At 43.4% G+C, this 26,599-nt stretch overlaps 1 long non-coding RNA gene across 1 annotated transcript; it reads left to right on the forward strand.

Annotated features, from left to right (window-relative positions):
• The first annotated feature begins 2,487 nt into the window (after positions 1-2,487).
• On the forward strand, positions 2,488-24,764 carry LOC116971483. Its single transcript, XR_004411508.1, has 3 exons — positions 2,488-2,587; positions 14,343-14,349; positions 24,751-24,764. It is a non-coding gene; the product is annotated as an uncharacterized LOC116971483 (long non-coding RNA).
• The last annotated feature ends 1,835 nt before the right edge of the window (positions 24,765-26,599 follow it).

A 26,599-nucleotide genomic window follows, 5' to 3' on the forward strand; every position in this document is an offset into this window, starting at 1 on the left:
AATCAGTACCCCGTTCCTCCTGCTCTTTCCCCATATCCCTTGATTCCTTTAGCCCTAAGAGCTAAATGTAACTCTCGCTTGTAAACATCCAGTGAATTGGCCTCCACTGCCTTCTGTGGCAGAGTATTTCACAGATTCACAATCTCTCTGGGTGAAAATGTTTTTCCTCATCTCAGTCCTGAATGGCCTACCCCTTGTTCTTAAACTGTGACTTATATGTTTCTATAATCTTATATGTTTCTATAAGATCTCCTCTCATCCTTCTAAATTCGAGTGAATACAAGCCCAGTCGATCCATTCTTTCCTCATATGTCAGTCCTGCCATCCCAGGAATTGACCTGGTGAATCTATGCTACACTCCCACATTAGCAAGAAATTCCTTCCTCAAATTAGGAGACCAAAATTGCGCACAATACGCCAGGTGTGGTCTCACCAGCCCATTTTAACTTATTCCCAAGAGCAGCAAGGAGCATTACTGACCCGGCTAGTATTCTAGTGATGCACAAGACTGCAGATGCTGGAATCTAGAGCAAATGCTAGCTAAACTACTGTAAATACTGCTTGACCCCCTAAACTAGCTTTATATATTTTCAAGGAGTAATGTATTACTCACAAAGAACTCTACACTCCTGGAACCAAAGGGTTTAATCTAAAAAAAAAATTGGAATCAGGTCTTTCAGGAGAGAAATTAAGAAATGGTTCTACACACAGAGACTGATAGAAATTTAAACCCTCTTCCACAAATGACAACTGTTAATTTTAAGTCTGAGATTAATACATTTTAGATTAACCATAGAAGTTCGGTGATAGAAGGGAGAGATTGGTTTATGAAATAAAGTCACCCGTGTTCTCACTCAACTGGAGAACATGTTCATTGGGCTAAATAGCATATGCCTACTTCTTTGTTCCTGTGTAATTATATGCATTTGCTGTGGAAAGTTTCTCTTAAATCAGAGACATTCCTTTTTCTATTGCCTGGAATGACAGTCACATCTAGTTCACTTCCCATCTGAATGATACCAAGAAATCAAATTACTGCAGGCAAATACACAATTGGAAATTGAATAGCTGAATTAAGGGCCTATGTTTTATCTTACCAGCTTGTATGAATAAGTCGATAATACTGCAATGGAATAATACAGCGCTGTATCAAATCCAAGCTCCATTCAATTTCAAATGAATTGTCCCTTAAATCTGATCCATACGAGGTTAACTAACTTATTCCTATGCAATTAAATGCATTTGAGATGGAAATTACAACCAAAACCTGCTTCTCCACATTCCAGCAGTTACAAAATAATAGCTCTAACTCTCTAATCCCAGCACCAACACTGTGATCCTCCACTTGCCATGATGGTCCAGATTGTGACAAATGAATCTGTTGTCCATAATTGCCACCCATTGTCCCTACCTTAGCATGTAATTTAGGATAAATCTGGTCGATTCTCTTCACCCAAGAGGCTTCTGGAGAGGCATAAGAGATTGCGGGCTTCAGGGATTGTCCCCAGAAAGCCTTCAACAGCCCATGGCAACAGGCAAAGCTGGGGAAGAATCCGTGAAGAATCCTCAGTCTAATGAAGGGTCTCGACCCGAAACGTCACCTATTCCTTTTCTTCAGAGATGCGGCCTGTCCCAGCAGTTTGTGTCTATCTTCGAAGAAAATTGGCTCCAGTCAAAGTCTATTGGCTGTTAACACAGCTTTAAATGGCTCCAATAATCAGAGAAAGATAGAAACTGTTAAGAGTGATGTAAGTCATTTACAAAAAAGGAATATAAAAATAAATTGAAAACATTTAATAACATACATTGTAAATGGTTCTGGTCGAATCTACCTATCTGCTACAGAATCCATGCCTTGGTCACATCTAGATTAATCTTTGCCATTTATTCCAGTCAGTTTTTATGTTCCCTGCCAGTTTTCTTTCATAATCCATTTTCCCTTTCCTAATTAAGCCCTTTGTCCTCCTCTGCTGGTCTCTGAATTTCTCCCAGTCCTCTGGTATGCTGCTTTTTCTGGCTAATTTGTACGCTTCATCTTTTGCTTTGATATTATCCCTGATTTCCCTTGTTATCCATGGATGCACTACCTTCCCTGATTTATTCTTTTGCCAAACTGGGATGAACAATTTTTGTAGTTCATCCATGCAGTATTTAAATGCCTTCCATTGCATATCCACCGTCAAACCTTTTAGAATTTGTAGGGTATGTTAAACAATCCCTGTTCCAGGTGTACACTGGCCATATCCCTGAATTCTATCACCGTTACATTGATGTCTGCATTGGTGCTACCTCCTGTACCCATGCAGAACTCATGGACTTCATCAACTTCACTACCAATTTTCATCCTGCACTCAAATTTACTTGGACCATCTCCGACATCTCCCTCCCCATCCTTGATCTCATAGTTCCCATCACAAGAAAAAGACTGACTGATGCCTATTACGAACTCACTGACTCCCACAACTATCTCAACTACACTTGTTCCCACCCCGCTTCCTGCAAAGACTCTATCCGCTACTCCGAAATTCCACTGTCTCTGCGACATCTGCGCCCAAGATGAGGAGTTCCATACCAGGACATCCGAGATGTCTTCATTCTATAGGGAACCTGGTTCTCTCTCCCATCATAGATGAGGCCCCCACTCGTGTCTCCTCGGTAGCCCGTAGCTGCGTCCTTGCTCCCCCTCCCCCAAGTTGCAACAGAGACAGAGTACCCCTAGTCCTTAAGTTCCACCCCATCAGCCATCGCATACAACACATAATCCTCCAACATTTCTGCCACCTCCAACGGGATCCCACCACTAGCCACATTTCCGCCTTCCACAGAGACCATTCCCTCCACAACGCCCTGGTTAACATCCCTTCCCACCCAAACAAGGGGAATCGAATATAGGAGCAAAGAGGTCCTTCTGCAGTTGTACAGAGCCCTAGTGAGACCACACCTGAAGTATTGTGTGCAGTTTTGGTCCCCTAATTTGAGGAAGGACATTCTTGCAATTGAGGGAGTGCAGCGTAGGTTTACAAGGTTAATTGCTGAGAGAATGGAGCAGCTGGGCTTGTACACCCTGGAGTCTAGAAGGATGAAAGGGAATCGCATTGAAACATATAAGATTGTTAAGGGCTTGGACACACGAGAGGCAGGAAACATGTTCCCGATGTTGGGGGAGTCCAGAACCAGGGGCCACAGTTTAAGAATAAGGAGAAAGCCATTTAGAACGGAGACGAGGAAACACTTTTTCTCACAGAGTGGTGAGTCTGTGGAATTCTCTGCCTCAGAGGGCGGTGGAGGCAGGTTCTCTGGATGCTTTCAAGAGAGAGCTCGATATAAAATAGCGGAGTCAGGGGATATGGGGAGAAGGCAGGAATGGGGTGCTGATTGTGGATGACCAGCCATGATCACATTGAATGGCGGTGCTGGCTCGAAGGGCCGAATGGCCTACTCCTGGACCTATTGCCTATTGTCTATTGTCTAAACCACCCCTATCCCCAGGTACCTTCCCCTGCAACCGCAGAAGATGTAACACCTGTCGCTATACCTCCTCCCTCAACTCTATCCTGGGACCCTGACAGTCCTTTCAGGTTAGGCAGGGGTTCACTTGCACCTCCTCCAACCTCATCTACTGTATCTATTGTTCAAGATGTGGACTCTTATACAAACGTAGACTGGGCGATCGTTTCACTGAACACCTTCGCTCAGCTCGCCTGAACCTACCTGATCTCCAGGTTGCCAGATACTTCCATTCTCCTTCCCATTCCTACTCAGAACTTTCTGTCTTAGGTCTCCTCCATTGTCAGAGTGAGGCTAAATGCAAAGTGGAGGAACAGCATCTCATTGCAAAGTCCGGTTTGAATACAATGTATTGAGCTGCTGTATTATTGGGTTAGGGAAATGTCTGTTATGTATGGGGTTAATTGATATCTGTAATTGGATTATTAAGAGACCACCAACATGTGGTTCGGCCCCTCGAGGTCCCGGGACATATAAAAGTTTGCTGCCACGAGGTTCAACGTCGATCTTCTGGGAGAGCGCTTGGGACTGCATGAACATCTGGAGTGTTTCTGTCTGAGCGAGGCCTAGAGGGCTTGAACAGGCAGACATGAGGATCAAACCCACGGTGGGATAGGTACAGTGGTTGAACTGTAATGTAATTTTGTTAAAATAAAGATTAGTTGTTTCAAGTGCTTGATTCAATGTTTTTACTGAAACTTGGACTGGGGGTTAGCTTAGAAATGAACAATTTACACAGAAAGCTCTGGCATTCCCTCTCTCACTATCCCTCCCCCAACCAAGTCACACTAGCTTCTCATTTTCACCCCACAAACATCTAACAATGGCCTGTCTCCTTTATCATCATTACTTTTTTGCATATCTTTTATTCATTGTTCTTTATCTCTCCACATCATCATCTATATTCCTCATTTCCCTTATTCCTACCCAATCTGAAGAATGGTCTCGACCTGAAACGTCAACCATTCCTTCTCTCCAGAGATGCTGCCTGGACCGCTGAGTCACTCCAAGTTTGTGTGTCTATCTTCGGTTTAAACCAGCATCTGCAGTTCCTTCTTACACTAATGTCTTCTAGTGAAGGCTCTGGACCAATTCATGTGACTCACACTTGTTATGCAGTTTTATTTTTTTCAACTAAACATCTGAGAGGTCCAGACCCAAATCTTCGCTTATCCATGTTCTCCAGAGATGTTACCTGACTCACTGAGCTACTCCAGCCTTCTGTGTCTTCTTTTGTACACCAGCATCTGCAGTTCATTGTCTCTATGTCTACAGAAGAAAACAAGTGGCTGTGGTATTACGTTTCACGGTCTATCAGCAATTCCACCATTGCAGTGCCTGGTAGGAATGCACACGACATCTATTGTCATTCCTACTTTAAGTTCATCAGCTAAACAATGGTCAGGAGGCTTCGTTCCTGGCCAACTAAATCAAGGCAGCACTTTGACTAGCTTTTACCCTAATTTCTATCCATTCCTCCTCAACCTTCTTCCTTCAGCCACAGTTTAGACCTTGAAAAGCTTTTCTCATTCAACAGAATTCCTCAAAAATGAAGGTGCTCGACCCAAAGGAATTAAGCCAAAGTACACATCAGAATAAGTCACGTAGCATCTAAATTAAAAATTAATGTTATTTTACAGCTCCTGATGAAATCTTCCTCAAACCTGCCAAAACAAACTGCAAATTTGCACAGGCTAAACTGCTTACAACAGTCCCACTGATTAAAACCAATAGTGTGAGCTTTATTGTTATTATAAAATCACTTCCTTGCTGGTACTTAACTATATATGCTCATCTGTGACACTAACATAAGGAACTGGAGAAAATGAATTTTTCGATGTCAATTTGTAGCATTAAAAAGTGTTTGAAACAGCAATCATCCCAATAGTCATAGTCATATAGCATGGCGACAGCCCTTCAGCCCAACTTGCCCACGCCAACAAGATGCCCCTGCTCCACTAGTCTCATCTACCTGCATTTGGCCCATATCCTTCTAAACCTTTCCTATCCATGTACCTGTCCAAATATGTTTAACATTTGTGATAGTACCTGCCTCAACTTTCTCCTCAGGCAGCTCGTTCCATATATCTACCTCCTTTTGTGTGAAGAAGTTGCCCCTCATGTACCTACAAAAAGTTATCCATCTCTCAAATTTATGTTCTCTGGTTCTCGATTCCCCTATGCTGGGTAAAAGCATACGCTGGTGCATGTATCTGATCTGTTCCCTATTAATACTGCTGTGAAAGTTGCATAAAGAGAAACAAATTCAATTGAGATGATCACAAAACGATACCGTTGGATTTCCCCGAGTAAAACTGCATTGTACTAACAACATCTCTGGGAAAGTATTAACAATGAATGAATGGATGTTACAATGAAGGAAGGTGGGAGTGAAAGGGTGTTCCATGGAGTCAGAGGTACTAGGAAAAGCTGGCGAAGAACACGACCACAGGAGGCATGTTGATTGAGCAGAGAATCCTCCGCGAAGATATGAATTGCCTGCACTTTGGAAAGTTTGCAAAGTAAGGAAATGCCAATGCCTGCCCTACCTGACTCAGTGGGTTTTAGAATTAGTCAATAAAGTGCCCCCTCCTTGAGTGTGGAGATTGGGATCTCCCTGGGCGGCACAGTGGCACAGCGGTGGCGTTGATGCCTTACAGCGCTAGAGGCCCCAGTTCGATCATGACTACAGGTGCTGTCTGTACAGTTTGTACTTTCTCCCCATGACTGCGTGGGTTTTCCCTGGGTGCTCTGGTGTTCTCCCACAATCCAAAGACGTTTACGCTGGAGGTTAATTTGGCTTTGATAAATTATAACTTGTCTCTAGTGTGTGTAGGATACGGGGATTGCCAGTTGGCATAGACACAGTGGGCCGAAGGGGCTGTTTCCACACTGTATCACTAAACTAAACTAAACTAAATTAATCAAACTAAACTAAACTACACTAATGCAGCAGGGGCATGGAAATTCTATGGTCTTCTTTAACAATATGTTGTAGACAAAAAACATGGCTAGAAGGTTTATCACCATGTATGAACCAGATTGATTTATGTCAAAAACAGGTTCAAACCTCAGGACCCATAAATAATCTAGGCTGCTACTTAACACTGGGTAGGTATTTCCAGTCTTCAAAAATACCTCCTTTAAACTAATATTTCTACCACAACCTTTTTTCCCCTATGATGTAAACTTTCTTTGGGAATATTCAAACCAGGGCAGTTACCTGGAAGAATTTGTTTCAACCAAAATCAAGGAAAAAAATTCCAACTACTTATCTAATGTTATGCTTTAGGATATCATATTTGCATAAATTGGGTGCTGCCTCCATTTACAATGAGCTGTGACTGTATTTCAATAGGTGTGCAGCAGTAGAGCTACTGCCTTACAGCGCCAGGGACCCAGGTTCAATCCTGACATCAGGTGCTGTCTGTATGGAGTTTGTACGTTCTACCTGTGAGTGCATGGGATTTGTCCGGGTGCTCCAGTTTCCTCCCACAGTCCATAGGTGTACAGGATTGTAGGTTAATTGGCTTTGGCAAAAGAAAATTGGAAATTGTCCCTGTGATGTAGAATAGTGCTGGTGTACAGGGTGATGGCTGGTCAGCGCTGTCTCAGTGGGCTGAAGGGCCTGTTTGCTCGCTATATCTCTAAATTCTAAAGCGTAAAGCCCCTGTCCCACTTACGTGTCCTTGGCACGCTAATTACGCGACGGTCCCGCGAAGGTCGCGCACAACTTCATGCGTCTGCACAGCCGTCTGGAGCGCGTGACATCATTTGAAGATGGACACAAAATGATGGAGTAACTCAGTGGGACCGGCAGCATCTCTGGAGAGAAGCAATGTGTGGCGTTTCGTGTCGAGACTCTTCTTCAGTCTGAAAGAAGGGTCTTGACCCGAAACGCCATCCATTCCTTTTCTCCAGAGATGCTGCCGGTCCCGCTGAGTTACTCCTGCATTTTGTGTCTATCTTCAATTTTCTTGGCCCCGCTCTGGGAGCAGGAGTGGTGGCGGATCCGGATCGCAACGGCCGTGAGCCGCAGGCCGAGTTCGGCGATCGTTTGCCTGCTTCTGCTGCTGTTGAAGGTGAGACTTTGCATCGCGCCAGGGTCTTGGGCCTGTCCCACTTTGGCCGTCAGTTACGCGACAGGTCGTTGGCGTGCGAAGATTTTGTTTGCTACAAAAATTCCGAGCCCCGCGCGATGTCGCGCACAACTACATACCCCTCCGTGCTTCTCAGTGAGACCGGCCCCGCGCGGCCACATGATGCCCGTGCGCCTCAACGCGACGACAAGGTCGCGTAATTTGCATGCCAAGGACACGTACGTGAGACAGGCCCTTGAAGGTGTGCTCAACCTGAAAATTCTGGTCATGAAAGGCAGAATATAAATGATGATTGATCCTTCTTGAAGGGTGTCTTTTGGCATTAATTATACATATTACAAACACTGTCTCTTTAATCAAACTTTTTTGCACCCCTCTTACTACCTTCTAAGCTGTCTTGCCGGATTAGGTCTTGCTAAAACCTATTGTTGCTCTATCAAAACAGCAGTTATATTGGTAGTGGCAATGAGATGAGCATACAACTCAAGTCAGATTTGTACGATTCCACGGTAGCCACAAAAGAGAGTAATTGAGTTGGCATGTTCACCATTACACAAGAAGACAAGGAAAGGTGTAACATGGAAAGGTGTAACATGGGAAGGCGTAACATTGAAATGCGTAATGGATGCCTGGAAACAGGTCAGGAAATGTAATACACAATTGGCTTGTGCCTTTTAATTGTAATGCTCTCAGCAAACCAGTTTCATTCCACTCGCTGCATTCAACAATCGCGCTGCTTTGCCCGGACCATCCGCTTGTTCATTGTCATATCAATAGGGGCCAATACCTTGAGTGGCCAGTAGCAGTTCAAGCCATCCTGCTCCTCTTACGCAGGTGTGAATAGTGACTTGCAGGCATGCAGGAAATGACCTGGCCATGGAAACGTGGAAGAATGATATAAGATAGGAGATAGCATTTAAGGACAAAATGTGTGGGAAGGAGCTGCAGATCCTGGTTTACACCGAAGATAGGCACAAAATGCTGGAGTAACTCAGCGGGTCAGGCAGCATCTCTGGAGAAAAAGAATAGGTGATGTTTCGCGTTGAGACCTTTGGCATTTTGCGTCTATCTTCAGCATTTAAGGACGTTCTGCATTTAAATTAGGAAAGATTGCTGCATTCACACTGAGCTAGGCAGCCCTCCAGACTGGGCCGAAAGGCAGTGGGATGCCATAGGCCTTAAGAATAGAATAGAATAGAATCTTTATTTGCCACACGACCAGGGTTGGTGGTATTTGGGTTCGGTACATGATGGTACACTGTTTTAGTCACATTAACATTAATAACAACACAGATCACAGTAATAAAGTGCATCCATACCACATCATAAATCACAAATCTCACCAACAATACATAGTGCAAAAGAACAGACAAAGACCATAGACAAGACACTGTATACATCAAAAGTCCTTAGTATTGTCTGTTATTGGAGGGAATTGAGTGTTCTTATTGCTAAGGTCAATGTAAAGATTCTGGACTAAGTTTAATTTAGTTTAGTTTAGAGATATCGTTTGATAACAGACCCTTCAGCTCACCAAGAGCACGCCGACCAGCAATCACCCATACACTAGCATTATCTTACTAGGGACACTATGGACAATTTACAGAAGCCAATAAACCTGCAAACCCGCGCCTCTTTGGAATGTGGGAGGAAACTGGAGCACCCAGAGGAAACCCACGTGGTCACAGGGAGAACGTGCAAACTCCACACAGATAGCGCCCATAGTCAGCATCAACCTCAGGTCTCTGGTGCTGTCAGGACACAACTCTACAGTGTCCTAAAATGGAGAAAGAATGTGAAAGAATGTGAATGAGCAACTCTCTTTCACGCTCCTTCATATTTGGCCTGCTGTAATGACACCAGCTTAATCACTCTGAGAAAACAATTTTTTTCTGCTTCAGTTTGCCATTTGTCCATATGAGCGATGCTGAAGGTCTTCAAATCCATATCCCCTATGATGATTACATAGCACAGAAATACTTAATAACATAGAACAATACAGACATTTGACTGAAGAAATACAGCTCTCAAAACTGTAGGTTATTTTTGAAACTGGTTGCTCTTTGATTATGCGTGAAATACCAAGTACAATATGCACGAATTATATGATAATGATAACCCTGCAGCTGAATAAAATTCATTAGAACTCTTAATGGCATTAATTGTAAATTTTCATTGGCTTTTGACAGCTGTACCATTCTATGATTGCTTACTCAACTATTTTATTCAGTGTTCGTTAGTCACTAACAGTTGCAACATTTGAAGTTAAGTTTATATTTTACATCTTCTCCCCTGAGATACTTCTCTACTCCCAACAAGCAGTTATAATGAGGCCCATGTTTAGTGCCCAGACTTGAACCTATAAGCATTTCCCAATAGGGTGTTGAATTTAATGTACAGTGGTCCATTTTCACTGTCTCAGTTAAATATTCTGAGTTGCAATAGACAGCATGTTCTGTGCAACAGCAGGAGAAAATGAGGGAGGATATCAGCATTGATTAAGAAGAAATGTACTGGTGTCAATTGAGAAGGAGATCTATTGGCATCCATTCAGAAGGGGAATTTTAGCATCCATTGAAAAAGGATGGGAATGCTGGCAGCAATTGAGAAAGGGTTACTGACATCGACTGAGAAGGGAGGCACCTGCATCGATTGGGAAGGAAGCTACTGACATTGATCAAGAAGCCGGGTAATTATATTAATTGAGAAGGGTTCTGGTACTGCCAGACTGAGAAATATGGCAGGGGTAATCAATAAGAAGTAGAATTTAGGCATGGGATAAGTGGATGGATGAATGTGGTTCAACAGTGTTTTGAAGTTTTAACGTGAGATGAAGGGAAATCACCTTGCTCCTCAACTTCACATTCAGATAATTATTTTTAAACAAATGTAAACTATTGCCCATAGAATTTATTTTAAGAGTCTCTGCGAGATTGCCTGTCGGCCTGGTTTTCTAGAACGCAGCCAATGTGACACTACAGGACAAACCAAAATGCAAAGTGTTTCTCAATAGGCATGCAGTCCCTAATTTGCAAGCACAAGGTACGTTAATTCCCATCTCAAGCAGGACCCAGAACTAACCCATTTCTTTGTACAATGCAGCTCATTATTTGCTTCTTTTTTACCATACAGTCATCTTGAAAAGCGTGCATGGACCCCTCAAATTCTCTGGCTAAGGAGCTGTAGGAAATAAAAAATGCAATTAGCCCAGCTGTCACCATAAGACTAGTTGGTGGTGGGATCACTTTATTGAGGACCGCGTTCCAATCGATAACAGATTTATAATATGACAGGAGGCTTTAAAATCTTGTCTTAAAACACAAAAAGACAGATTTAATTCCATGACCATCTGAAGGAACAGAAGGCTGACAGCGAGTTCTTGAAGCAACGCACAATCGCAGTAAACATGATCTTGGATCTTCAAGTTCAGTGGACATAGTGAGCCAGCGCAGGTCCAAAGCATATTTCAGGCACTAGAGAATAAATCCAGTTGCAGAATTAAATAAGTCAGGAAGATGTGCGATGATGTGCAACAGATGACCTTCAGCATTTTCTCCTGCTGGTCTGTTCAATAGCTAGGCTATCAATTCGGAAGTATTGGGGTCAAATGTTAAACTTTTACCTTCAAGGCCTTGTAAGTACTGAAAAGAGAAATAATTTTAGAGAACTAAATGTCTGTGGTTAATACTGCGTGACCAGAATATTCGACTTAGCTTCCAGTATTTCCTCAGCAATTGATGAAAATAAGGTCAATTTCCCCAAGAGATTTGCCGGTGCAGCACTGTGGTGCAGTGGTGGAGTTGCTGCCTTACAGCGCCAGAGACCCAGGTTTGATCCTGACTGTGGGTACTGTCTGTACAGAGTTTGTACGTTCTCCCCTTGACCACATGGGTTTTCCCTGGGTGCTCCAGTTTCCTCACACACTCCAAAGACGTACAGGTTTGGCTTCAGTAAAAATGATAAATTGTCCTTAGTAGGATAGAGCTAGTGTACGGGGATTGCTGGTCAGCACGGATTCGGTGAGCCAAAGGACCTGTTTCTGCGGTGTATCTCGAAACTACACTACAAGATACATGAGACTGCAGATATTGGAATCCTGAGTAAACAAACAAGCTGCTGGAGCTTGACGGGTCAGGCAGCATCTGTGGAGGGACAATATTAAGAATCCTGATCATAAATGTAATCTGTGCATTTCCCTCCACAGATGCTGCCTGACCCGTTAAATTCCTCCAGCAGTTTGCTTTTTGCAAGTTTGTAAGCCAGGTGCCTGGACATTATTGTCAGTGTGCTGCACTTCCCTCTCAATACATTAACTGATATTCCACTCTCCAGATTCACTCCAGAGAAATCAAGGTGAGCAAAATACTGGACTCGGTTAGGAGACAATAACAGTGGATGGGAGCAAAAAAGACTCTTGTTTCCTGATCTAGTATACCCTTTAAAATTAAATATAATTTTGGGCGCACGGTGGCACAGCGGTAAAATTGCTGCCTTACAGCGCTAGAGACCTGGGTTCGATCCTGACTATGGGTGCTGTCTGTACGGAGTTTGTACATTCTCCCTATGACTGCGTGGATTTTCTCCGGGTGCTTTGGATAACTCCCACACTCCAAAGACGTACAGGTTTGTAGGTTAATTGGCTTCTGTAAAGTGTAAATTGTTCCTCATGTGTAGGATAGAGCTAGTGTACGGGGTGATCGTTGGTTGGCACAGACTTGGTGCATTGAAGGGCCTGTTTTCGCACTGTATCTCTAAAGTAAAGTAAATGCTTGGCTGCCACCAACACCCTGTAAATCTAGCAAGCGAGGAAAACTTTCCTTCTCTTCTGCTAGATCTTTTGGGCTGCAGTCAAGTCCAAATGTATAAAAGGACCTTCCTCCTTTCAAAACAACAAGTTAACAATGTGGCACAGCAGGAAGTTCAACAATCCCTCGCCTAGTTTTCACTAAGCAGGAGGGCATAGAATGGGAAATCACTGCGGATGAAAAATGTTAGGGTATCATAATTGTTAAATTATTGGACTCGTATCTTGAGGCCTAGATCATTCATCTGGAGACCATTGGATAATATATGATTCCAAAAGCAGTTATGTGTTTGACTATTATAATTGATTCTTAATTAGCTCCTCAGTTCAAGGACAATTAGGAATGGACAATCAAGACAGGCATTTCCAGGGAATGAATACATTAAAAAAAACACATTTAGATGAAAATGAAATCAATGCAACTTTATGTGAACTATTAAATTCAAAATATGATAATATTCTTTTACTGCCCTTCACCACTTTATTCATACTTCCATGTAAACCATGAATTCCCGCTAACTATAGAAAAGATCACCTTTAAAAAAAAAATCACAAAAAAACAAAAAAAATGTATATCATTGTGGAGGACATTTGAATCAATACACTTCAAAGCAATGTTACTGCTTGGGCAAGGCAGAAACAATAATGAGCATTAAAAGGCACCTACTTTAAAGCTTATAGCACAGGATGCTAGCTCTGCATTTAATTAATGCTTAGTTTACATTTTCAATATTTGTTGTTTATGATCGTCTAATCTTTTAGTGGGGTGCAAGAACAGTAATTGGCCTTCTGCCTCCTGACAGTGCCATTAAGAAGATTCATCAACAAAGAGTCATTGCATCTTAGAACCGCTTAAAACCAGGCCCTTCAGCTCACCAGGTCCATGCCAACCATCAAGTAAGAAAGCTGGAGTAACTCAGTGGGAATGGCAGCATCTCTGGGTAGAAGGAATGGGTGACGTTTTAGGTCGAGACCCTTCTTCAGATTCACTCTTAAAACACTATAAAATACTCTTGACTCTTTTGACAATCAAAAATAATCCCCCTTAGAGCACTTGGTCCAAAAACCTTATTTGCTTTTATTATTCAAGTGTTTGTCCAGATACTTCTTAAATGTCATGGAAGTACCTGCTTCCACCATCCATTCAAGCAGTGTAGTCCTGACTGCAATCAACTTCAGAACAAAGGAAATCTTCCTCAGATCCCCACTAAACCACATCGCCTTGTCCAAAACGTATGCCCTCCAGTGTTAGATATATCAGGTGTGAGTAAAGGTTTCCCACTGTCTACTCTATCTGTCCCCCTCAAAATATTCTATACTTCCATCAGGATCTCACCTTAGACTCCCTGCTCCAAGGAAAACAAACTCAGCCTATCTAGTATAACTGAAGTGCTACATCCCAGGCAGCATCCTATAAGACCATAAGATAAAGGAGCAGAATTAGACTATTTGGCCCATCGAGTCTGCTCCACTATTTGATAATGCCAGATCTATTTTTCACTTTAATAATAATAATAATAATACATTTTATTTATGGGCGCCTTTCAAGAGTCTCAAGGACACCTTACAAAAATTTAGCAAGTAGAGGAAAAACATGTAAGCGGAATGAAATAAATAGTAGAGACATGACTAGTACACAAATTAAAGACAGAATTCAATTCAAAACACAATATGAGGCAATTCAAGCACAGATGAAAAGGGAGGGGGACGTGGGGCTAAGGATAGGCAGAGGTGAAGAGATGGGTCTTGAGGCGGGACTGGAAGATGGTGAGGGACACGGAATTGCGGATCAGTTGGGGGAGGGAGTTCCAGAGCCTGGGAGCTGCCCTGGAGAAGGCTCTGTCCCCAAAACTGCGGAGATTGGACTTGTGGATGGAAAGGAGACCGGCTGATGTGGATCTGAGGGACCGTGAGGGTTGGTAGGGGGAGAGGAGGTCAGTGAGATATCGGGGGGCCAGATGGTGGAGGGCTTTGTAGGTGAGGACCAGGATTTTGTAGGTGATCCGGTGGGAGATGGGAAGCCAGTGAAGTTGTTTGAGGACTGGAGTGATGTGATGCCAGGATTTGGTGTGGGTGATGAGTCGGGCGGCTGAGTTCTGGACCAGTTGGAGTCGGTTGATGTAGGTGGAGCTGATGCCAAGGAGAAGTGAGTTGCAGTAGTCCAGTCGGGAGGAGATGAAGGCATGGTTTAGTCTTTCAATCCCATTCTCCTGCCTTCTCCCCGTAACCTTGGACATCCTTACTAATCTATAACTTATCAATCTCCATTTTAAAAGCACACAATGACTTGGCCTCCACAGCTGCCTGTGGAAACGAATTTCACAGATTCACTGACCTATGGCTAAATAACTTCCTCCTCATCTCTGTTTTAATGGTATGTCCTTTTATTCTGAAGCTCTACTACCCCTCGCCCCCAGTCTAAGACAGGGAAACAACCTCTCCACATACACTCTTTCTAGGCCTTTCACTATTAGGTAAGTTTCAAAGACATCCCCCACTCATTCTTCTAAACTCCAGCGAACGCAGGCCCAGAGCCTTCAACAATCCTCATACAATAACTCAATCATCTGCAGGATCATTCTCGTAAACCGTCTCTGGACGCTCGCCCGCAAATCCTTCCTCAAATATGGGGCCCAAAACTGCTCACAATATTCCAAATACGGCCTGACCAGCATCTAATAAAGTTTCAGCATTACGTCCTGGTACATCTCTTCTACATTCTTTCAAATGTAATCATGGCCCTACTATGAAATTTCCCAATTCTCCACAGATATCTCTAGGTATTGTCTGGGATAATCTTTTCATTTCCGGCCTTTGTCCCGCCATCTGCCTTTCAAAATCCCTTCTCATCTGTACCCACCTGTTACCTGCCCCTTCTCTCATCCACCTTTCTATTCCCTCCCTTCACTACAATTAGTCTGAAGAAGGGTCCCTACTCGAAGCGTCACCTATCCATGTTCTCTAGATATGCTACCTGACCCGTTAAGTTACTCAAGCAATTTGTGTCTTGTCTTGAGCAAAGATTGAGCAAAGAGTTCAAAATTATTCGAATGTAAAATCCTAAGGTCTCCAATCAGCTGAATCATTGTGTCATACCAACTTGGTAACAGGCTCTTCAGCCCAATTCATCCATGCCGACTAAAACGTCCCATTAAAGATAATCTCATTTGCCCGCATTTGGCCCATATCCCTCTAAACCTTTGCTATACATGTATCTGTCTAAATGTCTTTTAACTGTTGTTATTAACGGAGTGCCAATTTCTGCTCTTAATTTGAATATCTGCACATTTGTTGCACCTACTCTGTAGATCATTTCATTGCAAATTCCCGCTGTGACATTGACCATCTCAATTTTTCCACTCCAGTCAATCACATCACCCTGATGTAAGCACAGCTCCTTCATCTCTTCCCCTTTCTTATTTCCTTTTCTTTGAGTACCAGTTTTAACATTGAATTCTCCATTCTAATTTGCATGGTGTTACAGTTGCAAACCTCCCATCTGATGGATTAAGGGATTGCACAGATGCATACACTGTTCACTCAAGTCCCAGACGCCTTGCTTCTTTTACTGTGCTGTCATTAACTTGAACTTTTAGCAACTTGCCAGACAAATAATTCAATATCTAATCAAGCAACAGCAGGTCCAATTAACAGTAGGTGTTATTGTAAAACCTGGGCCAATTTCACGTCAGATTTCTGAAGCAATAAGTGGACATGTATTGCTAAGCAGAATCTTTGAAACAGTACTCCTGTTTATAGATCCTTCCATGTTAACATAAAATGTTCTGAAGAGAACAAAACATGTGTAAAATAAATGGCACTCAGATTGATAATAACCTAAATCATTATGTTCAATCTTTACTATAAAGATTTTATTACTATCCCTCATCACTTTATGGCTGAAATGACAATAATTCATAAAAGAAATTAAACCATATTAATCTATAAATCATTAATAATTTCACTTCAAATTCATAATTTATTTGAGTATCGTAAAGAAAAATTGGAGCAGAAAGTTTTGGGAAGAAACTTAAACTTCTGCGGTCAATTTTAGAGATCAAATATTTGAACGGAAGGTCAAGTTTCATAAAACAATCTACCCAGGATACGTATTGGATGCCAAATTAGATCCTGGTAATTTCCAAAAAGACCGTGTGTGCACGTCCTAACATGTCAGCGTTGATAGGCATCCGAATATCCCTCATGCTTTAATAATTTCAGGAAAAAAAATGTTTATCAAGGACAAAAATAAAATTCTCCTGGGTGTGAGTGATGATAAATGTGTGGCCAAGTATTATCTTTGTGAGGCCAAAAGAGAATTCCAAAACACACTGGAGGTTCAATTCAATGAAACAGATGCAAGGCGTCTACGATAGGATCTGAATCCCATCATGGGCTATAAACGGAAATTGGATACGATCTCTGGCATTAACACTGGATGATCTCAATGTCTTTTACGACCGTTTTGAACAGGTAAACATGTTCCACCGAGGCATGTCCCCACATCCTCTATTGGCTCCATACTATACATTCAGTGGCAGAAGTAACACCTGCTTTCATGAAGGTAGACTTCGTAAAACAGCCACAGATGGAGTCCCTGGATTTGTGCACCAACCTGCCAGTCTGCACTGAAATCCTCAACTCTCGTTTCAACAGTCCAGTGTCCCCATCTGCATCATAGTAACCTCCATCATTCCACAAGCCAAGTTCATTACTCTAATATGGACTGTAACAATGGGCTTTGAAAGATTGTTAATAGTCCATAACCTCTGCCATAATCTACACCCTTTGCCATTTGTGTACAGGAAAAATAGGTTTATAGGTCGCTATATCTCTTGCACTACATTCAGCTCCGGATCATCTTGGCAATAAGAACACCTATGTTAGGATGTTATTCGTGGATTACAACTCCGCCTACAACACCATAATATTCTCTAAACTCATTGCTAATCTTCTGGACATCAGCCTTGGGGCCTCCATCTGCAACTGGCTTCTGTGCTTCCTGACTGCCAGACCTCAATTAATTAGAATTGGTCATAACGTTTCCACCACCTTATCCTTCAACACGAGTGCTCCTCAGGGTTGTGTGTTCAACCCCTTGCACTACTCCCTGAACACCCATGACTGTAGCCACGTACAACAGCAATGCAGCCTTGAAGTTTGTCGATTATATCACTGTTGTGTCAGCCGGATTAACAAAGCTGATACAGGAAGGCGATTGAGAACCTTGTGTCCTAGAGTCAGGACGACAACCTATCCATTAACATCAGCAAAGCGAAAGAGTTAGTTGTTACTAAACAAAGCCAGGGGATGAACACAACCATGTTTCTTATCATCGGACCACGCAGCAGAAGGATCATCAGACCACGCGGCAGAAAGACAGAAGCAGGGCTGGCTCGCCCACCACGGAACCGGGAAACCCGCCTGGGGATTCAGGCCACCCCGCTCTTACAAGAGAACCAGAGAGGAGGGTGGAGGGAGTCAGCACTGGCACACGCAAGAACAAAAGGCTGGTAAGAAGAACTGGTGTCTTATCTTCTGCATCCTCAAGGTCGGCTGCAATAGGCGCCCCCAGGTCACAAAAGGTGAAAGGTGGCCAGGCGAGGGGAGGAACGATGGTTCACTGGATCGAGGTGACCAGTACAATGGGCCTTTATGGCCAGCTGTAACTTGGACTGTAAAATTGTGCTAAAACCTGCCAACTCTTAGATATGGTCTCAGTTGGCTATTTCTATACACTATGTACTTAATCTGGGATTGTATTTATGTATAGTAATAATTTACCTCAACTGAACAAAAAAAGAACCATTGAACAGCAACGTTGAGATGTTTGACATCTTCATGTTCCTAGGCATCAATATCACAAGCTACATAACCTGATCTCTTCACACTGATGCAATGATCAAGAAAGCAATACAACATACATACTTTCTTAGGAGTCTGAGAATATTCAACATGGCCACAAGGATTCTCTCGAACTTCTTAGATCCTCCATACAAACTATTCTGTTGGGATGCATCTCAGGCTGGTACAGTAACTGCTCTGAAGCTGCAGAGAGTAATGATCACAGTCGAGCCCATCACAGGCTCATCATTTCTTTCCATCTGCTCCACCTTCAGTATAGTCAAGGATGCCTGCCCCCCTGGACATTTGATATTCTCTCTTCTTTTTTCCAGGAGCTTGAAAGCTCAGACATCCAGACTTAAGAATACTTTCTTCCCCATTGATATCAAGCACGGTAGACCAACTGCCTTACAGCGCCAGAGACCCGGGTTCGATTCTGACTACAGGTGCTTGGCTGTACGGAGCTTTTTCGTTCTCCCCGTGACCTGTGCGGTTTCTCCAAGATCTTCGGTTTCCTCCCACATTCCAAAGTAGGTTAATTGGCTTGGTATAAATGTAAAAATTGTCCCTGGTGTGTGTAGGATAGTGTTAATGAGTGGTATTCGCTGGTCGGTGCGGACTTGGTAGGCCAAAGGGCCTGTTTCCGCACTGTATCTCTAATCTAAACTAACCTGAACCAGTCACCTCCTTCACACTCCTTTCCCAGAGGTGCTGCCACGTACTGTTGCTCTTAACTCTACCTTATTCAGTTGCTCATTATTGTACGTTAATATTTTTTGCACTACTTCATTTTTTTTTAACTGCAGTCTTTACATTTGTCATTGTGTATATTGTGTAATTTATCATTACTGTGTATATACTGTTTACTCTGTGAGCTTCATGTGAACAAGGAATCTCATTGCATACTGGTGCATATGACAATATACTAAACTAAACTGAACTGAATGTGAATCTCACAGATCAAAGCTAAGAGGACCTGAAATGCCAGCAGCTTTAGCAATGATCAGGTATACAGAGAATCACCCAGAAACAAGCAGCAAGTTATTTTTGTTTGATAATCAGAGATCGAGCATCTTTCTGAGAAGGTGGACTTCAGTGAATAATGACACCAGGCTTGGAGACAGCCTGGAGTGTTACAATCAGAAAAATAACATGAAGTTTGAAGTGATTGGAGTGCCTGGAAAAGTAAAGTTCCTTAACACACGTGAAGTGCAGCTAAGATCAACTATCAACCCTACTCTTTCCCCTGCTGATCTATCTGTCCATTGTCGATCAGAATTATCTGAGGGCCGGTAAGAGAAATGTACTGAAGTGAATCAGGAGACCTGTGTTTGGCAAGTTGTGTCATTGAAGCCTCACTTCACCTGCAGCCTAACTTCAGGTGAGCCTAAAACCCCTGTCTCACCCCTGTCTCACGGTGCAAGTCGACCCACGAGTGACCCCGAGTTTAAAACAAATTAAACTCGTGGTAATCACGTACAATTAACGTAGCGGGAATGTCGGAACTCGTGGACGCAACTTAGCACCTCGTGGCGCAAATGGCAGGTACCCGGGAAACTTGTTAACTCTTCAAAAATTTTAAACATGTTTAATGATTTCCACAAGTCAAATTTACACTTGAAGTTAAAATTTGAAACATTTAAACTCGTTGTAAGAACATAGTGGCCCGTGAGTTTACCGTAGTGACTCTTGAGTCTACCGTGGGTTTGGCCTGAGTGCCAGAAGTGAAATGTTGAAGATTAGTCAGATCTTAATGGAAAATGAATGAATGGATGGATGGATAGGGGTCTGAAATTAACTTGGATACTTTCGATGGGAGAGAGCCGCCGATGAAGCTGAAGGTACTGAGCGAAGATGGGGGCTCAAGCATTGATGGGAAGGGTTAACACCGGGTGAGACGCGTGAAAAGTGACCATACTGAGGGAATTCTCACGTATATGAAGCAGAGAGAAACGTGAGTTCTACATAGATTATGTTTGAGCCAGCGAGGAGACATTTCTTCAGATATGATTTGACAAGGTGAGGTGACATTATAAGCCATGGGATATAGACACAAAATGCTGGAGTAACTCAGCGGGGCAGACAGCATCTCTGGAGAAAAGGAATTGGTGACGTTTAGGGTCGAGACCCTTCTTCAGACTGGTTTTGTGCTGTGCTGTTGCCGTATCTCTGGAGAGAAGTAATGGGTCTCGTCCCGAAACGTCACCCATTCCTTCTCTCCAGAGATGCTGCCTGTCCCGCTGAGTTACTCCAGCATTCTGTGTCCATCTTCGCTGGCGAGGAACCGTGCATGCCCTTTGCAAGTTTTCGCTCTCGAACACAGATAGCAGTGGATTATTAGGGGAAGAAACTCGCGTTCATGCCGCACGACGTGTTTGACCACCTGCCCCCGCTACTCAAGGAGCTTTTGCTGAGCGATAACCAGCTGTGGAGTTTCAACTGGGGCAGGCTTTACCTGCTAGGCTGGTTGGAACTGCTGGACCGCAGTAGCAACCTGTTTACCGCGGTGCCTCGCATGCTATCCAACTGCACCCAGACCCTGCGTCTTCAACCTCACCCGCAACCAGATCTCCAAGCCGACCAAGGACTTCCTGTGGGACGTGACCTCCCTGCAGTACCTTGATCTCAGCTACAACAACCTGAAGACCATCCAGGCCTCCAGTTTCCCGGACAGCGTCATCAAACACCTTCGGGAGCTGCGGCTAAGCGGCAACCACTTTCTCTGCACCTGCGACGCCAGGTGGTTCGTGTGGTGGATCAATCAGACCATGGTCTACATCCCTCGCCTGGTCACCGATGTCACCTGCACCTCCCCCAAAGCCCACCGTGGCCACGGCATCGTCATGGTGGACCTGTACTCCTGCGAGTTGGGCTACCTGGCCATTGGCCTCTATACTTTCTCCACCTTGACCACCTTCTTGCTCCTTTATTTGATACTTAAAAAACAGGCCTTCATTCAAGGTGGTGCAGCTGCCTGACAGCGAATGCAGCGTCGGACACCCGGGTTCGATCCCGACTACGGGTGCTGTCTGTACTGAGTTTGTAAGTTCTCCCCGTGACCTGCGTGAGTTTTCTCCGAGATCCCCCCACACTCCAAAGACGTACAGATTTGTAGGTTAATTGGCTTGGTGAATGTAAAAATGTCCAAAGTGGGTGTAGGAAGGTGTTAGTGTGCGGGGATCGCTGGTCGGCGCGGACCCGGTGGTTCGAAGGGCCTGTTTCTTCTCTGTATCTCTAAACTAAACTAACAGATCAGAACACTGGACCTTCTTGGTCAGTTTATTATTTTACACATATATACATTACACAGATCACGGAGTTTGAAATGAAGCTGGCAAGCCGAGGTCATGCAAGAAACGGAGGAAAATGGGAGACGGTTTTATTCAGCAACTCCGTTCTGGCAGAACATCTATCCTGTGTTAAGAAACCTAACTTTCAGGGGATTTAAATCTTGAGTTCAACTTCTACCTGAATTTAATCGATTTACAAAAGCTTTGAAGTTCTCCCTTCGGTCCGTTTCTTAAACATCTTTACGTTTTGCGTTTTTTTTGACAGCCAAGTACTTTAAATGCCATTTATTGCATTGTAGCAATGATAGGCAAGGATTTGATAAAAGCGGTTAATTACACGACAGGAGAAGCATGCGGCTACATAATAGACACGGAGAAGCTGATCATCGGGGAAGTTCTGTCCATGGTCATGGGAGGCTTTTTATAGTAAAAAAAACTGCATGACATTTTTATCCACGTGATGATTTTTCCACACGTCGGTAGTCATTGTTGGCTCAAGAGTAACTCGGGAGAGGAACTTGGTACATCGCAGAAATGAGAAGTAAACGGCAAAGTTAGACATACACGTGGGAACTCGTTTAAACTCGTGAACATAAACTTGGAATCTCGTAGACAACCACGAATTTGATTTTTTCTTTCACTCGGGATCATTCGTGGGTGGACTTGCACCGTGAGACAGGGGCTTTATCGTCCAGATAACAATCTTCACAGTGTCAATTATGTGGACAAAATCAACTTCAGCCACACGACCGTCATTAACCATCTCTTTATTTAGTTGCTTTCGAATGCATGTCACATAAAGTTTAATTTCTACTCTCTCATTATATGACTGGCTGCCTCTTAAACCCCTTTCTACAAGTTGCTTCAAAATCACATATCCTCTCTTGTAATTTGCTTTGCTCTTTCACTCGGATACAAGATTCATGTTGACAAAAATTAAAAGGTCTTGAAGGATCAAAGCCCTCTGAATTTCATTGATCATATCAAATGCATGCAAAGTTTGATTGGAGCTGTTATCAGTCTCAGTCGTACTGACTGTGCACCACAGCGGGAAGTACTTGGAAATCTAAATCAAATGGTGTTAAAAAAAAAAAGAGAAGTGTAACATTATTTCAGTGCTGTTAAAGCTGATATATCATTTCTAAAAAGAATAATATATGCCTGTGCCCTTATTACAGTGAAATCTTGTTATTTGACCTTTAAGATCATTATGGTGTCAATTCTTCTATCTTCCTGCCGGTGCGAGCATTGCTTTGGTTTACTGTGCTGTCAAACAATAAAGGCAATCTGTAACTTGCTTCTTCTATGGAGTTGGATTGATGGTTTCACAGTGTGATATCTAGGGTTGAATTCTCACTGCAATCGGATGAAGAATTAGGAAAGATAATCCAAATTTAAAAAAGCAAAAATACCACTGACGTTAGATTAAAACAAAGGCGGTGGGGGGAAAGAAACACGCGGCAGCGATAAGTCGGCACCCATCAAGGCATAGGGCAAGTTGACATTTATGGAACAGGGACTTTGTGAAAGGTGACTTTGTTAAAGGTGAAATTGTGCCTGAAATATTAACGTGTCTCCCCCAACCCTGTCTGCTGTGCATCTAATTCATGATGTGATATCAAAACGGACCTGGAGCACTGGAGGCTCCAGCATTAAGAGAGACTCTAGGCGCTACGATAATATCCATTTGGGTCATGGCGGCTTCTGCACATGCTTGTTAAGACATATTTTGCAGAGATATGCCCAAAATGTGCAATTTTTTTTTAATCTTCTTCTGTTGGTTTGTTAGTCTTCATTGCAGGCTGATTGTTTTGTTAAAACAGAGAACAGCACAGGAATAGGCCCTTTGACCCACAATGTGTGTGCCAAGGCCAACTCTTAACTGCCTGCACATGATCCATATCCCTCCATTCCCTGCATATCCATGCGCCTATTCTAAAGCCTCTCACATGCCACTATCGTTGTGTTGTATTACGACACTTTATTGCAGCACAAGGGAATAAAGTTGAATGAATTAATGTATAAGTTTAAGATGCTGGAAAATCAAAGGTACACAAAAAAGCTGGAGAAACTCAGCGGGTGCAGCAGCATCTATGGAGCGAAAGAAAAAGGCAACGTTTTGGGCCGAAATCCTTCTTCAGACGTATCATAATGTATAAGTTTATTGGCCAAGTATGTGCAGATACAAGGAATTTGCCTTTGGTGCTCCACTCGCAAGTAACAATGCGACATACAGTAAACCATCAAGAATAAAACATAAAACATTAAAACATTAAGAATAAAACATTATAGTTTAAACATGTGGATGAAATAAAATACCACAGCAAAAGGAGGCTACAGACTTTTGGTTATTGAGTAGAGCTACTGCTCGTGGGAAAAAAGCTGTTTTTATGTCTGGCTGTGGCGGCTTTGATGGTCCGGAGTCGCCTTCCAGAGGGAAGTGATTCAAAGAGTTCACCTTACATTCTACAGGAACTCTCAAAACCAGGCAGGATAGTTTGTTTGTCACACAAGTACATTAAAGGATATAGAACCAAGATGGTTAAATGAAATTGAGATACAGATTGATTTTATTTTCCCAATGGAAGGGCGGAACAGGTTGGAGGGCAGAGTGACCTAACTCAGTTTCCTTGTAAGGTTCAAATCAGGGGTAATCCTACTGACGGGATCTTGTACCACTTCTGACAAATCTTTTATTCAATGAAATATGGTGGTTTAAACTGGGCCTCTAAAGAGAGCAAGTATTGTTTTTTGGTTAACCTGTCATTAACCCTTTTAATGTCCCATTCTGTGGTTGGGTGGACTGAGAATTATGACCCATCTGGAATAGGGGCAGTTAAGAAAGCAGCCAGTCTATTTAACAAATTGTGCATGTGATGCATGTGACCTCAGGTCCATCTGGGAAAATGAGAGTTTCCTGGACAAGACCTACAGTGAGGTTGTCACACCAAGGATACAGGAAGAGTGAAGGTGGGTGACTGTGAGAAAGAGGAGAAAACATGGAGTGCACGATACCCTGGTGGCTGTACCTACTGAAACCAGGTACACCGTCTTGGGAGCTGACGACACAACAAGATTGAGTGGTAGCCTGGTGCTGGGGCTCAACGGGGAAGAATGACGTCAGGCAGAGCCATAGTGGTTGGAGACTCCATCGTCAGAGGTGCGGACAGGAGATTCTGCGGCAGCAGGCGAGACTCCAGGATAGTGTGTTGCCTCCCTGGTGCCAGGGTCTAGGATGTCTCGGAGTGGCTGCATGGCATCCTCAGGAATGAGGGGGAGCAGGCGGAGGTTGTTGTGCATGTTGGCGCAAATTATATTTTTTCGGGAGAGGAAGGAGGTTCTGCGACAAGAACTTACGGAATAGGGTAGAAGACTGAAAATCAGGACCAGTAGGGTAGTGATCTCAGGATTGCTTCCAGAGCCTCGTGTTAATGAAGGTAAGAATAGCAAGATTGGGGAAATGATAGTGTGGCTGAGGAGTTGGTGCAGGGGGCAGGGATTATGATTTCTGGATCATTGGGATCTCTTCTGGGGTAAGGTGACCTGTATAAAAGGGACGGGTTGCACCTAAACTGGAGGGGGACCAACATCCGAGCGGGCAGGTTTGCTCATGCTACACGGGAGGGTTTAAACTAGGGGGTGGGATCTCGTGGAGGACAGAGGCATGTGAAAGGCCAGACGTTGGAATGGAGGATGGTGTGGGAAAGGTTAGTGGACAGAATAGGCAGGTGAAATGCGGAGAGCGAGGAAGGAGGGTTGGTTTAAACTGTACATATTTTAATGCAAGGGGCCTGACGGGTAAAACAGATGAGCTTAGGGCATGGATAGGTACGAGCAGCTTGGACGTTGTAGCCATGACTGAAACTTGGCTAAGGAAAGGGCAAGACTGGCAGCTCAATGTTCTGGGATACAGGAGCCTCAGGAGAGACAGGGGTGAGGGAAAAGAGGAGGAGGGGTTGCATTGTTGGTTAAAGAGGATGTCACGGCAGAGTTCAGAGGTGACATTACGGACGGTTCGTCTAGTGAGGCTATATGGGTGGAGCTGAGGAACAAGTAAGGGATGATCACCTTGTTGGGGGTGCACTACAGACCCCCGAATAGTAAAAGGGAATTAAGGGAATGTGCAGGTTTTGGGACGTTGAACAAGGGCAGGACCTACACAATAAATGGTAGGCCTCTGGGTAGTGTTGTAGAATTAAGGGACAGCTGCAGGTCAAATAAGGTTGTTGTAGGAGTGGATTTTAAAATTCCCAATATTGACTGGGAAAATCATAGCGTGAAGGGTTCAGATGGGGTGCAATTCCTCGAAAATGTTCCGGAGAGTTTTCTTAAGCAGTATGTGGAGAAACCCACACGTGAGAGGGCAACGCTGGATCTAGTATTGGGAAATTGGGAAGGGCAAGTTCATGAAGTGTGTGTGGAGGAGCCTTTTGGGACCAGTAACCACAGTACGATTAGGTTTAAGATAGTTATGGATAGGGATGGAGAGGGTCTATGTGTTAAAATGCTCAACTGGGATAAGGTCAACTTTGAGGATATGAGAGAAGGTCTTGCTCAAATTGACTGGAGCAGGTTATTAGATGGGAAAGTGGGATGTTTTTAAAAGTGTACTGAAGAAAGCTCAGGATGTGTACATCCCCTTTAGAGTGATGGGCAAAGCAGGCAAATGTAAGGAAGCTTGGCTGACGAGGGAAATTGAGACATTAGTCAAAATCACGAAGGAAGCATGGGACAGATATATGCAGCTGGGATCAAGTGCATCCCTGGAGGAGTTTTGGAAGCTAAGAAGTAAGCTAAAAAAGGAAATCAAAAGGGCAAAAATGGGTCAGGAGATAGCTCTGGTGGGTAGCATTAAAGACAATCCCAAAATATTTTATAAATACATAAGGGGGAAAGGGTAACTAGAGAGTGAGTGTGACCTCTCAGGAATCAAAGTGGTCACCTCTGTGTGGAGCCACACGAGATGAGCAAGGTCCTAAATTAGTATTTCTTCTCTGTATTTACTGAGGAGAAAGACAGTAGGATGGAGGAAATTGGTGCAGTCACTGGAAGTG

Source organism: Amblyraja radiata, chromosome 1, assembly GCF_010909765.2.
Source record: "Amblyraja radiata isolate CabotCenter1 chromosome 1, sAmbRad1.1.pri, whole genome shotgun sequence".
Taxonomy (NCBI): domain Eukaryota; kingdom Metazoa; phylum Chordata; class Chondrichthyes; order Rajiformes; family Rajidae; genus Amblyraja; species Amblyraja radiata.